This window comes from Dipodomys spectabilis, unplaced genomic scaffold (assembly GCF_019054845.1).
Source record: "Dipodomys spectabilis isolate Male_0828 unplaced genomic scaffold, ASM1905484v1 ptg000516l, whole genome shotgun sequence".
In the NCBI taxonomy this organism is placed as follows: Eukaryota; Metazoa; Chordata; class Mammalia; order Rodentia; family Heteromyidae; genus Dipodomys; species Dipodomys spectabilis.
Window position 1 is genome coordinate 6,499,425 of NW_024871193.1, and position 15,641 is coordinate 6,515,065.

Consider the following 15,641-nt stretch of genomic DNA (forward strand, 5'->3'; position numbering starts at 1 on the left):
TGGAAAGTTCAAACATAGGCTGAACTAAGCTGTGGAACTAGTAATTAGGTTTCCAATGAGCAGCACATAAGAATTTGACAATGAAGTTACACACTTGGGTTATTATCCACATGGAGGCACTTACACCATGACACATTTTACAATCTCCCTGAACTTCTGAATGTTAATCTGAAGAACATGGATAAAGATGCACAGACTGCACTGGGAATGTGGCTTGTTGTAGCGTATGTGTCTTGTATGAATGAAGCCCTTGGTTCTATTCCTTAGAACCACATGAACAGAAAAGGCCAGAGGTGGCAATGTGGCTCAAGTTGTTGAGTGCTAGCCTTGAGCAAAAGAAGCACAGGGAGAGTGCCCAGGCCATGAGTTCAAGCCCCAGGACTGGCAAGAAAAATATGTACAGCCTGCATGTTGTCTGAAAACGATAAGTAAAAGGTAAAATAATAGATACACGCAAAGTGTCTAATAAATCTGTGACCACACATTTTCAATCCTGTATGTCCAGGTCTTTGCTCAATACTTAACATAACCTCAACAAATATTCTGAATGAATAAATTCATCAATGACCACTTTATAAGAAATTTAATGAAGTAGAAATTAAACCTAAAAATGGGAATGGTCAAAACTTAAAATTGAATTAGAAACCTGTAGTTAATGTTAAAGTGAAGTCTTTGTATCTCTGAGTCAAAGGTTAATGGGGGACCAGAGTATGTGAGAAGAATAGATGATAATTTGGTAGTAAGAGATTTTACTTTTCTGAAGAAATAGGGACAAACATTGTTGAACCCCAACTTAACTAACCATTGATTTTTAACATGGATGTAGGAAAAAGGAGGTAAAAATGAGCATATACAGCCTACAGGAAAGAAAGAGTTATGCTTATGGAGATATCCGTAAACCCCAGGATGATGATTACCTGTGTATGTAACCCTCTGTGCTTGGTCAAACAGAAGGCAAATGTGCTTTTATAATAATTCATCAGGTCATTCGGCCCCCAATTACTAGTTTACTCTAGTAACTTCACATGAAGAACTAAGTGACAATGATATGCATTCTGTGCTCTTTCTCATGATTGTTAAATCTGAGAATGTACATATTTCTTTATTTTTGGGGGTCTGGTCATGGGGCCTGAACTCTGGGCCTGGGCACTGTCCCTCAGCTCTTCAGCTCAAGGCTAGCGCTCTACCACTTGAGCCACAGCACCACTTCCAGCTTTTTTTCTTTTTTCTTATGTGGTGCTGAGGAATCGAACGCAGGGCCTCTGGCATGCAAGGCATGCGCTCTACCACTGAGCCACCTTCCAAGCCCCTGAATGTACATATTTCTTTACTAATTTTTGCTGCTCTTGTCTGAGATTGTGAGCAGTGTCAGAACTTCTTCATCAACAGCTACACTGTTCATGGGCCACCTATATTTGTAAGAGACAATGTGGTGGACAAGGGGCATTATGACCATTCAGTCCTCAGTCTGCCCACTGGGCTGAGAATTCGTCAGTACAGTATTCCTGAGGCTGGGCTTAGAGTATGGAATGAGGAATCTGATCTGCCATTGGGTTTGCAGTTTAGCCCCTATGAGGGCTAGATCATAGAAGATGAAGATGCAGACAATAGGTACTCCTGGATGGTAAGAAATGCCCTCCCTTTCCCCACTTTCTCTAACTCCATGTGTCCCGCTGTGCCTCCAATGAAACATTGCTAGGACATGGACAAAATAGTTGTATGTGTTTGTGGAATCTGCATAAACATGGACATTCTGATTTAGGATCAAAGTATAGTGCATATAAACAGAGTGTGTTAGAGGCAAAGTGCATCCATGCTTAAGGAGCCTCATTTAGGACTATGATAAATCCCCTCAGATGTGTAGACGGCATCCTATGTGTTCACAACTGCTGAATCCATGCAGGCTCAAAGAGCATCACTGGACTCAAGTAATGTGATTTTGCTGATTATTACTCAAAAGCCTTTAGCTTGTCTTTCTGAAACTCAGATCACAAAAAGGAGAAACCGCTATGTGTAGATGCAAAAGATAAATCCCCGGCCATCTGGAGTGAGTCCAGCAGTCATTTTCATGGTTCCTAAGAAGATATTCTCCTCACAAGACTTGCACTGTGATCATCACACCTTTCTCAATGGATTCCCATATCTCCATTTTTCTTTTGCTGTACTTGGTGCTTTCAAAATTATGAATATTTGAGGGAAAAGAAATAAAAATATGAATAGTATAGCTGGGTTCCATAGCTCAACCTTTAATTTGGACTTTTGAGATAGAGATGATGAGATCTCAGTCTGATGCCAGTCCTAGCATAAAAGATTATAAGACCCCAATTACTTCCAATGGCTGAGCACGTTGGTGCACATTTGTTATCCCAGCTACAGTGGAAGTACAATGGCTGGATAAAGTGAAGTATCTCCAGCAACCCAGGCAAGCACAAGCAGGATGGCAACCCAGGCCAGCACAAGCAGGATGGCAACCCAGGACAGCAGGGGAAATAATACCTCAAAAATAAACTGCGCATTGGTGGCTCAAACCTGGAAGTAGCTACTCAGAAAGCTCAGATATGAGTATCATGGTTCAAATCCAGCCCATGGAAGAAAGGCTGTGAAACTCTTATCTCCAATAATCCACCAGAAAATCAAAAGCGGCGCTGTGGCTCAAGTGGTAGAGCGCTTGCCTTGAGTTGAAGAGCTGAAGGACATTCAGGCACAGAGTTTAAGCCCCTGGACAGACAAAAAATACCTCAAAAATAAACAACACAAAAAGGGCTAGTGGTTCAAGTGGTAGAGTATTGTATTGCAAGAGTTAAGTTTAGTTACTGAGTTCAATCATTAGCTCTGCTATGTATGTATGTATGTATGTATGCATGTATGTATGCATATATATGTGTACTGTATCAAAATAAAGATTTCCATGAGAGACAAAATTAAGACATCAGAAGAAAAAGCAAAGGGCCTAACTTCATTCATAGATCCTGCATCTATAAAGCACATACTGTATACGAGTCAAAGAATTACCCTCAGTAGTTGAATAAATCATATTCCCTGAGTAATTGCGAAACACATGTGGAGACAGAAATGACAATTTCATTGTAGGAGTATTTAACTATAATTTTTCTTCCTAGTTTTTGCAAATTACATAGTGCCCTAACAACCTACAGGAAAGAACTTTAGTCTATTAGGGTACACTCAAACACGTAGAAGTAGAGTTGGAGCAGTGGTGAGGTTCAGAAAGCAGTGGGTCTGTGATATGTCCTGCAGCCCTGTGCCATGGGGAACCATTGTCTTATCATGAAACGACATCATGAATAAACAAATTTCCCTCTATTGTCTTTATAAGACAAAGGGTTCTCTGAATTTCTATGGGAACATAGTGGCGACAGGTGCATGAGTGAGTCCAATCTAAGGAAAATTACTTGGGCCAAATGTCAAATGATGTGTGCTAATCTAGAAACAGAGTACACGTCCCCAACCAAATCTATGACATAAACTTTAACTCAATTTAGAGAATCTGGAAATCAATCTATTTTTGACAAATAAGGATTAAGAGAAGTCTGGAACTGGGCTTTGAAAACAGTGCACTTAGAGTTCTAGAGTGGATGAGTATTAGGAGTAGATCCAAAGGGAGCAGAAACTTACCCTCTTATGTTTCCTTCCTGTGCCTGCTTCAACTTTAGGTATATGAACTGTGGCAGGTAAGCTGAGAATCAGAATCCGAGGGCCTTTCTGTACGACAGGTAGATCTTCTACCAAACCTGTCATTTCATCAAGGCAGGATGTGAGGTGCTTGTCTCGTATGGGGATGAGTATTGACAGCAACTGGGCAGAAAGTGGAAGAAAGAGCTCACAGCAGAAACAGATGGACCTCACTATGGTTCCTTAAAAAGGAAGAAAAGAAAAAAAAATTCTCTTTAGGAATTTTCGAATATCAACTCTTAGGTAGAACAAAAGGCAATTTAACGTGAGAAAAATTTCAAGTTAAGTACTTCTGAATTGAAAGATGCAGTTTGTAATACTTTATTAGGAAAATTTCCTTATTTTTAACTATTTGTCCTAATTTTACATTTTAAGAACTTCATATGTTTGAATGCAATACAAAATACTGTGCTAAAAGGCTTAGAGGCCAAACAAAGAACCTACCAGCTCTCTTTCAAGGAACCAGTTACTTCTGGCCATTGCAGTTTTTTCTTAATTCCCTCCATATTCACAAATATTATGCATATGTCATTGTTCATTCATTACATAGTCTACATATTCTGTGAATATATTACTGGGAAGAAAATCAGTTAGAATGAGAGTTCCCATAGAGACTTATGTCTTTGACAAAAATGAATCCATCTTTTCTCAGGGCGTTTTGCTCTAGCCATGGTCCTCAATTCTTGGTTCCATGGCTGCAACTAGGCCTTACTTTTCTTCCTCACTAGAAACAACTAAAAAGTTTTTAGTAAGGATGTTCTTTCAGTAGAAAGGCCTGAGATGGAGAGAGGAAACAGCCCTGTGAATACCTCTGAGATGGCCTGTCATCAGCGTGGAGAAGTTGACTCCTGTAGTTGGACGTGTCAGTGAGAGGACAAATAAGTTGGCAGTGATTTCAGAAACTCTAAGGAAAATATCTGCTACTGGAAAAAGAGTGTCAGTTCATGTTCTAAGAAAATGTAACAGTAAAAATAACTAAGAAATCAGACAGCCCTGATCTGTCCAGGAATCTCAGACTGCCGTGACCGATTATCTCCCAACTCTATCAGGAAGCAATGTAGGTCGGGAAATAATCCAGGAATAGCGCCCTCATCATTCCTGTGATTGGCCCCACCTACCCCAACTTATAATATGCTTGCTATGTATGATTTAACCTATCCTGTAACTGCTAAGTTAGAAAGTCCCTGCCCTTACTGGAAATGATCATTCCCCAACCAATAAACTTAAGACTAGATTTACTCCGAACCACCGACCTATCACAAAATCAGTGTTGTAATGATCCTTCCACCTGCTTCATACACAATAAAAAAACCATGCTGAACAAGAGATTGGGGCTCACAATTTCTGACCTGCTGTGTCAGGGAAGATTTGTGAGTCCAGCTCGAGCCATAATAAACGACCCTCCTGCATTTACATTGGCAACGGCTCTCTGCTGGCCTTTGGAGGGGTCTGTGTCCTGGTACATCAGCAGGAAGCAGGAGGACAGCGAGAGTCCAGAAGACAGGAGAGGCACAGGAATGAATGCACCTTTCCGTGGAGATGCCTGGGCCATGCTTATGAAGTTCCCAACATGCACGTGTTGGCCACCACGCAAGTCCCTGGAAGTCCCACTGGTCTGGGGCACACTGCCTGTTCTAGATCTACAGTCCGAACTTCCCCGGTGGCCCTGGACCTGGCTGGGCTGGAGCTGCACCCACCAGCCATGCTTCCTCCACCCTGTTGCGCATAGCCTCCCAGCCACTGCCTGGTCTTCAGCATCTATGCCAGTCTGGCTCTCTGGGGCAGGCTGAGGCTGAGGTGACCATTCCGGGTGCCCGTTCAAGTCAAGTGAGGCCAAAGCTGTGGTGGAGCCAGTCCTCACACACTTCCATGTGTGTCCAGAAAGGATTGAACGCCACTGGCCCAGTGCTGCCGTCCTCTCCATCCCCAGAGTTTACCTCCATGTCCCCACCTTTGTTGTTGAAATTGTTCAGCCACTGTGATCTTAATTTTCATTGTCCTCCTTTGCAGTACTTGAGACTCCTTCCTCTTCTCACCAGGCCACCAGGCCCCATGGGATCCGCCCCAACAACCCCTCCTCACAGACACTCTCCACAATCAGGCAGCCTTTGGGCACGCTGCTTTCTGAGCCTCTGGCTTCCTGCCTCTTTCCTCGCTTCACCAGCTTCTGCCAAGGCCTCCTCTCCCCTCCACACTGCACCAAACCCCAACCCCAGTGTGGCCTCCCATGTGGCCTACACTCATCTCCCTACCATGCCCAATCCAACCCCAGTGTGGCCACTGCACTGGAGAAGACAACTAAGGTCCAGCAGCAGCAAAGATGCCACAGTGTACAGCTGGCTGAGAACGGGAGGCAGCATAGGTCTCTCTGATCATCTTCTCTTCACTTACTCAGGTATTAATTGAATTTAGTATTTAATTTTTGGTACACAAAATCTCATAAGTATCTTCTTATTAAGCCTTTGCAGAATAGCTGGTAGAAATGCAGTCCCAAAATTCCGATTGTGTATTGTTTAGTTTTTTTTGAGATTCAGAGATGTTTTAAGTAGTTATAATCATCATGAATTCTCATTTTCATAGCAGAGCACTATTCGGAAAATAATTATTTATGCATCTATTATCAATTATTTACATGACTTGAAATTTAAAGTTTCATATATTACAGGAAGATCTTTGATTCATGTTGAGTCTATGTGAGTAGGTTGAGCTGTTGCATACATTCATTGTGTGTGTGTGTGTGTGTGTGTGTGTAGGGGGTGTATATGTATTATTGAAATCAGGGATAAGGATGAGCACTGGTCTGAACTTGTTTCCTTTTTCTGAGATATATGGTATTTCTGTGTTTGTGGTAGGCTCTGACTGCTTGCCTTTGCCGGATGTGCACTTTGCAGTTTTTTTTTTTTCAAATAAGCTTCTTATTTCTTATTGATCAGATAGGGCTCTGATATTGCTTTGCCTTTAATCTGCCAGCTAGGATCTTATTTTCCTCTTTAAAAATTAACATACAATATAAATTTTATCCCCTGTCTGATTTTCCCTTTAATTTACATTTTGAAATAAGTAGTATAAGAAGTTTGAGCTCTGTATTCATGAAGTTTGAATTTTCTGTTTAATGTAATAACTGCACACATTTGTTAGCACAAAGATCTTAAATTTCTTTTGTAGTTTTAGTTTAAAATACCCTCCTCCATGTTTTTAGCATGGGAAGACAAACAATTCCTAGTAAAAATGCTAACAATTTATCCTTTAACTATCAGATAATTCATAATTAATGTCTAGTGGCAAATGAATACATTTGCTGAATAAATTTCCTTGATAGACCCGTGCACAAAAATACCCCTCATAGGTGCTGAGAAGGTAGATCAGTGGTAGACAGATTACCTTGCATGCATGAGGCCCTGGGTTTGATTCCTCCTCACCAGGTAAGCAGAAAAAGCCAGAAGTGGTACTGTGGCTTGAGTGGTACAGTACTAGTCTTGAGCTGAAGAGCTGAGGGCAGCGACCAGGCCCAGAGTTCACCACCAGCGACAAAAATAAATAAATAAACAAATAAATATATAAATGAATAAAAAAATAAAACGAACTCATACACAAGTAAATTAATTTCAAAGGTTGATTACTATTTTAGTTAGGGGCAGGGTGCCAAGATATAGCAGACCTCTGTCCCAAAGCTTCAAAAAGGATTTCAACAGTTGACAAATATTGAAAACAAAAAGTAAAAAATATAGCTCTGCTAATAACATATAGAATCTCCATTCAAACAGAAAGAAGTACTATGAATGAAATACTTTTTATAACATTTGTTAAGAGATTTTGGCTCTATATTAATTATCATATCAATTGACCTTTGAAAACTCTATAGGTGGGCCTGTATCTCAAGGGCCTCTAACTAAAACTGGAGGAGAGAATCATCAACCTGGACTTTTAAAAATTTTTATTGTTAATGTAGTGGACATGCGGGTCACCATTTTGTAATTTAGATAATGAGTTCATTTCATGTTCCATAATCTCATCACTTCTTTGCTCTCTCTCTGTTTTTCCCTCCTTTCCCTGCCCACAAGTGGTATAGTTGATTGTCAACATAATATCTACAGTGTATCACTGCTGCATTTGTTTCCTCGTTCTCCTTGAATTTCTGTGGCTCCCTCACTGCCCAGAAATGGATAAACAAAAAAAGAAAAATCCATCGTTTCCAATTCCTTTAATTCATTTCAATATAAATATCAGTAGTTTTATGAGATTGTCAGGCTCTGTCTGCACATCCCGAACACTTATACTTCCTATTCCCAGTCATAACTCCCACCAGATTCTAAGATCCACAAAATAATTTTGTTCACTTTCCACACAAGAAGAAGCTGAGATTCAGAAAGATTAAGTAACTTACTGGAAATACTGGGCTGAGCATAGTGGCTCACTCCTATAGCCTTACCTACTCCAGAGAGTGAGATCTGAAGATCATAATTTGAAACCAACCAAGGTTGACATATACCTTACATGTTTATCTCGTTAACCAGCAGAAGTCAAGAAATTGTGTGATTCAAGTGGTACAGCTAGAATGCCACCAGACTTGAATGGGAAACCTAAAGATAGTGCCAATAGGATGATTTTTAAGAACCAATGCTGCCCCATACAAAAATCTGAGACACCACACACACACCTTTAAAAAGATGTTAGTACTGAAACCCAAATAGTTTTTTTAATTTTTATGTTTAGTTATTACCTTTATTGAGATATGACTTGATAGTCTCTGCTGATGAGCCACAATTTAGAACTTTGTTGTAATTATATCCATGTCTGTGCCAGAGAAACATTCTCCTAGTTGTCTTCCCCCGTTTCTAGGAACAATAAGTTGTCTCGTCTTGGCCCAGTTTCAAGTTCATTGTTCTAGTAGATCACAACCATCCTAATAACAAGGGTTATAGGTGGTAACTACTGTACTGGACAATACCTGCCTTGGGAAAATTGTTCAAATTTTTCCATTCAGTGGAGGTTGTTAGGATACACCCATGATTACTTTGTGCTCAGTATTGGGAACTTCAGCTTCCTATTATCTACTTTAAGCATTGTGTGAAGAGAAAAATTGCCCCTAGGAGACAGAAACACAGTACTAACTGTTGTTCTCAAAACACAAGAGGAGGGAAAGAAGTTCTGAAAGAGGCATATAGCTTAGACAATGAGTTCTTAGAAACTTGGGCTGCCTGTTAATCTTAACTTCAACATAGAAAGTCAGAGCCTGCAATGGTTTGTAAGCTCCATTTATATTCCTGAGCATGCGGCTCCCTTCCCCTCAGCCCTTCTGATCCTTTACATCAGGGTTTCTTAGTGTGTCTTAATGTGTTCCTGTTAGTTCAGTGCACAGGTTAAAAAATTAAGCATGCCCAACCATGGGTTTCCATTGCCCTAGTAGATGTTTTGCATTTTAGGACATTCCTTCCAGGGAACTCTCTTCTTGGGCCCTCATGTGCATATGATCACAGAAGCGAATGTCTCACAAACCATGGAACGCAGTTGTTCAATGATGTTAACTCACACAGAGGCTCAGCCAGGTTGGTTTAGGAGCCTTTGTGAGAGGCCTTGGACTAGGCACTGTGGCAACATTGACAGTAATTCCTCAGAGCAATACCACTGATTAGAGGGCTATGGAGAGGTAAAAGGAGAGTGAATTTAACCAAGTTCTTATCCCAGAGAGAGAGAAATAGATTAGACAGAATGATAGGAGAATGATTTAAAAGAAAAGAAGAAAAATGGAAATAAAAATTTAAATTTAAACAGTGAAACACTTAAAAATTATGTAAGTTTAAAGAAATGGTATTGAGAGAAGGATAGAATCAGAGGAGGTGAGGGATAGGAGACATGAAAAACTAAAAAATAAAAGTGCTTAAAATTAGTTATTAAAAAATTAAGGCTGGGAAAGTGGCTCAGTGGTAGAGTGCTTGCCTTGCATGCATGAGGCTCTGGGTTCGATTCCTCAGCATCACATAAGCAGAAAAAGCTGGAAGTAGCGCTGTGGCTCAAAGTGGTAGAGCACTAGTCTTGAGGTGAAGAGCTGAGGGACAGTGCCCAGGCCCAGAGTTCAGGCCCCATGCCCAGCAAAAAACAAACAGACAAACAGGAAATTATATAGGTATAAAGATATAATATTGCTACTAAAGAATTATGCCTAAGAGCTTATGAATTGAGTAATAAATTTCTGGATTAAGTGTATATACCATGGGGTATAAGGTCTAATAATTGATGATGGGTATATATATGGGGATGAGCAGAATATCAATTAAGTCACTCAAAAAAGAAAGAAAGAGTAAAAAACAGAAAATAAAAAAGTACCAAAAGATCAGAAGATATAAAAAAAAGCACACACACACATACACCTAAAATAAAAATTATGAGAGGAAAAGAAAGATTAATAGAAAACAATTTTTAAAAAGGTACAAAAAGAGTTATTTTTTGGAGAGGGGATGGGAAGATCCTTTATCTCCACTGTGTCCATAACCAGTCTCTTGGTGCAGTCTCAGGTCTGCTTGTGGTGTTTGGTTTTCCTGTGGCTTGATTGGATTCTTAAGTCAGTTTGTTTGAGCAGGCAGAAAAATGCTGTGATTTACCCAGGATTTTGTGATCCTCTTTCCAGGCTAGTTCAATGGGAGGGAGATCTGCTTTGAGTATCACAAAACAGGGAGATGGCTGTTTCCTCTAGTTTCGAGATGCTGTGATGAGGATAGGTTCTGGGTAGGGTTGAGGTTTTTCAGCAAACTAGCTTTTCCCTGAGGGGCTAGCTCCAGAGACACTCCAAGAGCCCAGCCTGGATCCATTCTCAGGGTTTGTGTTTACTGAATTTTAGTTGATTTTCTAGGCTGCTGTAGGGAGGGGCAGCCTCTGGTTCTGTTTACACAGTGAAGAAAGTCTCTCCTAAGGTGGGAGGCGGATCTTCCTCTGTCTGGGCTGGGTGATTTTCCCCTGGGTGGAGCTGAGCCTGGCAGGTTAGGTCAGGTTCTTGTGACATGCTAAATGACTCTTTTCTTTTCTTCCAAGGCCTGAGTTGTAGCTAGTTGCTCAGAGGGGCCTTTGTCAGTATGGAAGATGGAGATCTCTGGTGGTTGGGGAGGGATGGCTTTCCCTCCTCTGCTCCCTGAGAAGGAGTGAGGATGTCAGGTTTGTACTCATTCCAGAGTGTTGTTTCCTGAGTTGTCTCTGGTGTGTGATCTGCAGGATGAAGATATCTGCTCTTTGTCAGTTCTTGCTGGTGATGAGTAGAATCTGCTCACCCTCTGTGTCTGGTGCTGTTTCTCTCTGTTATAGGTATGGCCACTACGGCCACTGTCACTGCCGCCACATCCGTTGCAGCCTTGGCTACCGGCAAGAGCTCAGTTTTGCCTCCTTGTGTGGATTTTCCCTCTCTGGCCAAACTCTCTGTACCTGATGGCACACTTGGGGTGATTCTGTAGCCTAGGACTGTTCACTAAACAGTGTTTTGGAACACTAAAACTGCTTTCTATGCTGGAGCTTGTTTAGCCTCCAGCTTCTCCTTTGCCATCTGCCTCTGAACATCGCTAATGAGATTCTTATCTCCAATTAGCAATCAGAAAACTAGAAGTGGACTCTGGTGGAGTGCTTCACTTCAGTTGAAGAGCTCAGGGACAGCACCGAGAGTTCAAGTCCCATGACTGATAAAAAATAGAAAGAAAGAAAACAAGTGAGTGCCCAGAGCCAGTGGCTCATACCTGTAAGTCTAGTTAGTCAGAAGGCTGAGATCTAAGGATCAAGGTTCAACACCAGCTTGGTCAGGAAAATCTATGAGATTCTTATTTTCATTTAACCACTGAAACCCATAAGTGACCATGTAACTCAAAGTGGTAGAGCACTAGCTTTGAGCACAAAAGTTCAGGGGCAAGATCCAGGACCTGAGTTCAAGCCCCACAACTGACAGAAAAAAAAAGAAAAAGGAATGAGAAGCTACCTTAATGAAATAACTAGACAAGTACAATATACAGACTAATTCCTCCCTTCCTTCTTTTCTTCCTTCCATATGTTCACATCCTTCCCTCGGTTTTATCCTAGAACTTAAACTCAGGGCCTCATGTACTTTAGGTAGGTGCTCTACCAGTTCAGCCATACACCTGCTTTTTTTGCATTAGTCATTTTTGTTTTTGTTGGTCATGTGTCTTAAACTCTGTGCCTGGGTGCTGTCCCTGAGCTCTTCAGCTCAAGGCTAATGCTTTACTGCTTGAGCCACAGCACCACTTCTGGTTTTCTAATTGTTTATTGGAGATGAGTCTCACGGACTTTCCTGCCTGGGATGGCTTTGAACTGTGATCTACAGATCTCAGCCTCCTGAGTAGCTAAGACTACAGGCATGAGTCACCTGCACCCAGCTCTGCTTGAGACATTTTTGTGGTATGGTTTTATGTTTATGACCAGGCCATCATGGACCACAATCCTTCTTTTTACCCTTTCTGAGTAGATGAAATAAAAAGCACAATGCATTGGTTTCAGATATTGATTGAGATCCAATATTGTGAATGTTTTGCCTGGGCTAGCATCAAATCATAGTCCTCTCTGCATTAGTCAACACACAGCAGATAGCATTACAAATGTGAGCTCCCATGCTTGGCTCAAATTTCTGACGACTAAAACATATGAATAAAATTTTAATAATTTCAAATGATGAATTTGGGGACAATGGGTGCTCTTATTTGCCTAGTTTCAAATTTCACCAAAAGTCCCAAATATTAACTTTTGATTTCCTGGAGTAAATCAAATAAGAAGATAAACTTTTATTTTATTTTATTTTTTCTTTTTTTGGGTCCGGTTGTGGGGCCTGAGCTCTGGGCCTGGGTGCTGTCCCTCAGCTCTTCAGCTCAAGTCTAGTGCTCTCTACCACTTGAGCCACAGCACCACTTCTGGATTTTTTCTTTTTGCTTATGTGGTGCTGAGGAATTGAACCCAGGGCCTCAGGCATGCAAGGCAAGCACTCTACCACTGAGCTACCTTCCCAGCCCAAACTTTTAAAAGCAATTAACTAAAGAATAAAGTTAAACAGAAAACATCCTTACCATTACAACTTTGGATTTAACACCTTGTCAAACATTGCTTATATCATAGTTGTTTTTTTCCGGGCAGTATATTCCATACACGAATCACGCCACCACCAAAGTCGAGGGCTAAACAGCCTATTGGCTGTAGGTACACATAAAAGAGAAGGCATGGCCCAGCAGCATTGTAGGTGGTAATGTCCCAACATAGGACTTGAAGGGTTAGGGCAGCTTAAATAGAGCTTTTTCCTTAGGAATAATACTCTATTAAGCCATACCTCTTTTTCTGGGTTTATCACTGATTAATTGGAGACAAGTCTCATGGACTTTCCTGCTTGGGCTGGCCTGAAATCATGCTTCTCAGATCTCAGACTCCTAAGCTGTGAGGATTATAGGCATGAGCCACCAATGTCTAAATCAATTATTCCTTTAACAAAAATCAAAATGGCTACAGTATGGTTTAACAGAGAGCTTGAATCCTTATCAGTTTTGCTCCTGACCTGCTATTCTAATAGGACCCCACAAAATTCACATTCAATTCTCCACTGAAGTAGAGGGTTTCCATTGCATGCTCTGCAGCATCATAAATCACTTGCTGGTGAGGAAAAATACCTCTTTTCCATAGGAAATGCTCAATAAATTCTGATTATTGAATAATCATAAACCTAGGAGATGGAAAATACCACTATCCAATCACATTTTTTTTTGTTCATTGTGGTACTTGAACTCAGGGTCTGGGTACAGTCCCTGATCCATTTTCTAGCACTCTACCACTTGAGCCACAACCCCACTTCTGTATTGATTTTTTGTTGTTATTGTTCATGGGGCCTGATATCTGGGTCTGGGCGCTGTCTCTCAGCTCTTCAGCTTATAGCTAGCACTCTACCAATTGAGCCTTAGCACCACTTCCAGCTTTTTCTGCTTATGTGGTGCTGAGGAATTGAACTCAGGGCCTCATGCTTGCAAAGCAAGCACTCTACCACTGAGCCAACTTCTTAGCCCCCCACTTCCGGTTTTTGAGTGATTCACTGGACCTAAGTATCTCATAGGGACTTTTCTGCCCGGGCTGGGTTTAAAACATAATCTTTCCATCTCAACTTCCTGAGTAAGATTATAGGCATGAGCCATCTGTCCATGGCTCCATCCACATTTTTGTACAAGTGAATAAAGCTCAGTGATAAAGTGTCTTCCTCTTTAACCAAAAGCAGGTAAATAACCAAAATTGAATTTGAAATTCAGTTGAATCTGAGTCTATATTCTTAACAACTGGGTTGTAAGTTATTTGATCTTTGCACAGGTTTGTTAGTAGATACAGCACAAATGTCATGAATTTTCTATTTCAAATGGCCCATGACACAAAGTTGGGTGTGGTATGGTAAGCCTGTAATTCCATCACTTGGGAGGCTTAAGCAGAAGCCTGGTAAGTTCAAGACCATTTTGGCTATGTAGTAAGATGCCATCTCAGAAGGGCAGAAAGTAAATGGCTCCTGAATATATAAGCCTTGGCAGTTACTTTCCCATCTTCTGTGTCTACAATGAGAAGCTTAAGACTCTCCAAGGCCAAACAGAAAGCATGACCCAAAAGACTAACCCAAAACACCTGGATACCAGTTGTGTCGACTCATTCTTGGGCCAATAAAGTGTCACCCAAAGGCACTATTGAATAGTTGGGTCTATGTCCCCTCTTCTTCTCTCCAGAAGAGCCATTTCAAAATCATCATTCCTAGAAATGAGAAGACAGCAGTGATAGTAGGATTTCCATTCCAGCATATTTACAGGTCAGTGAGCACTTAGACATTGGCAACTATAATATTAAGTGACTAGCAAGTGGCGCACAGTACCTGAAGAAACTCATAGTTCATAGTATATGTTCTGTGAATTAGAACTAATTAAGTTTGCTACCATAGCTACAGCAGGTGCAGTACCAGTTTGGGGATGGCAGCAGCATCCTTAGCTCCAGCCCCTTGACCTCTGGAGTGCATCATGAAACCCAGCCACCCTTCACAAAGGCCGAGAGAGAAGGGGGCCACCATAGAATGCTAGGCTCTTATGGTATGTCATGAGACCATCACCTCACTTCTGTTTCCTGGCTGGATAAGTTGGGGCTGCATGCCTGTGTCACTTCACTCCTGATTCTGGTCTGGGTGGGTAGGTGCCGTGTGCCTGTACCACCTCACTCTCACTTCTGGTCTGGCTGCTTGGGGGCCCGTGCCCGTGTCACCTCACTCCTACTTCCAGTCTAGGTGAGTGGGGGGTAGTGTGCTTGTGTCACCACACTCCTGCTTCTGGTGTGCATGAGTAGGGGAGTAGGGATCATGGTGCCTGTGTCACCTCACTGCTGATTCTGGTCTGGGTGGATAGGAGCCATGTGCTTGCACCACCTCACTGCTGCTTCCTGGCTGGATGAGTCTGGGCTAATGCCCTTTTCACCTCACTCCCGCTTCATTTCTGGGTGAGTGGGGGCCATGTACCTATGTTTCCTCACTCCTGCTTCAGGTCTGAGTGAGTGGGGGTTGTGTGCCTGTGTTACCATACTCCTGCTTTTGGTCTAGGTGAATAGGGGAGTAGGGGTCATGTGTCTGCACCACCTAACTCGTACTTCCAGTCTGGGTCAGTCTGATTAGCTCTGAAGTAATTACTCTCTCCAGATGCTGTTTACCATCATGGACTGCAGCCCATGCCAGAGGTTAGACTTTTCCAATTCTCATAGCAAAGCATGACATTAAGGGATTAAGATGGCACCATGCTAGGTTTAAGAACTATGTTATAAAATTGTGCATGTGTGTGCGCATGTGCACTGGTCTTGGGCCTTGAACTCAGGGTCTGAAGTGAATCTGAGATATTTGATTAAGGTAGAGCTCTACTGCTTGAGCCACAGCTCAACATATTGCATTTTTGTGGTTAATTGGGACTAAAATTCTCCCA

At 41.6% G+C, this 15,641-nt stretch overlaps 1 pseudogene; it reads left to right on the top strand.

Moving 5' to 3' along the window:
• The first annotated feature begins 408 nt into the window (after nt 1-408).
• On the top strand, nt 409-15,272 carry LOC122099486 (annotated as a pseudogene).
• Nucleotides 15,273-15,641: the final 369 nt, after the last annotated feature.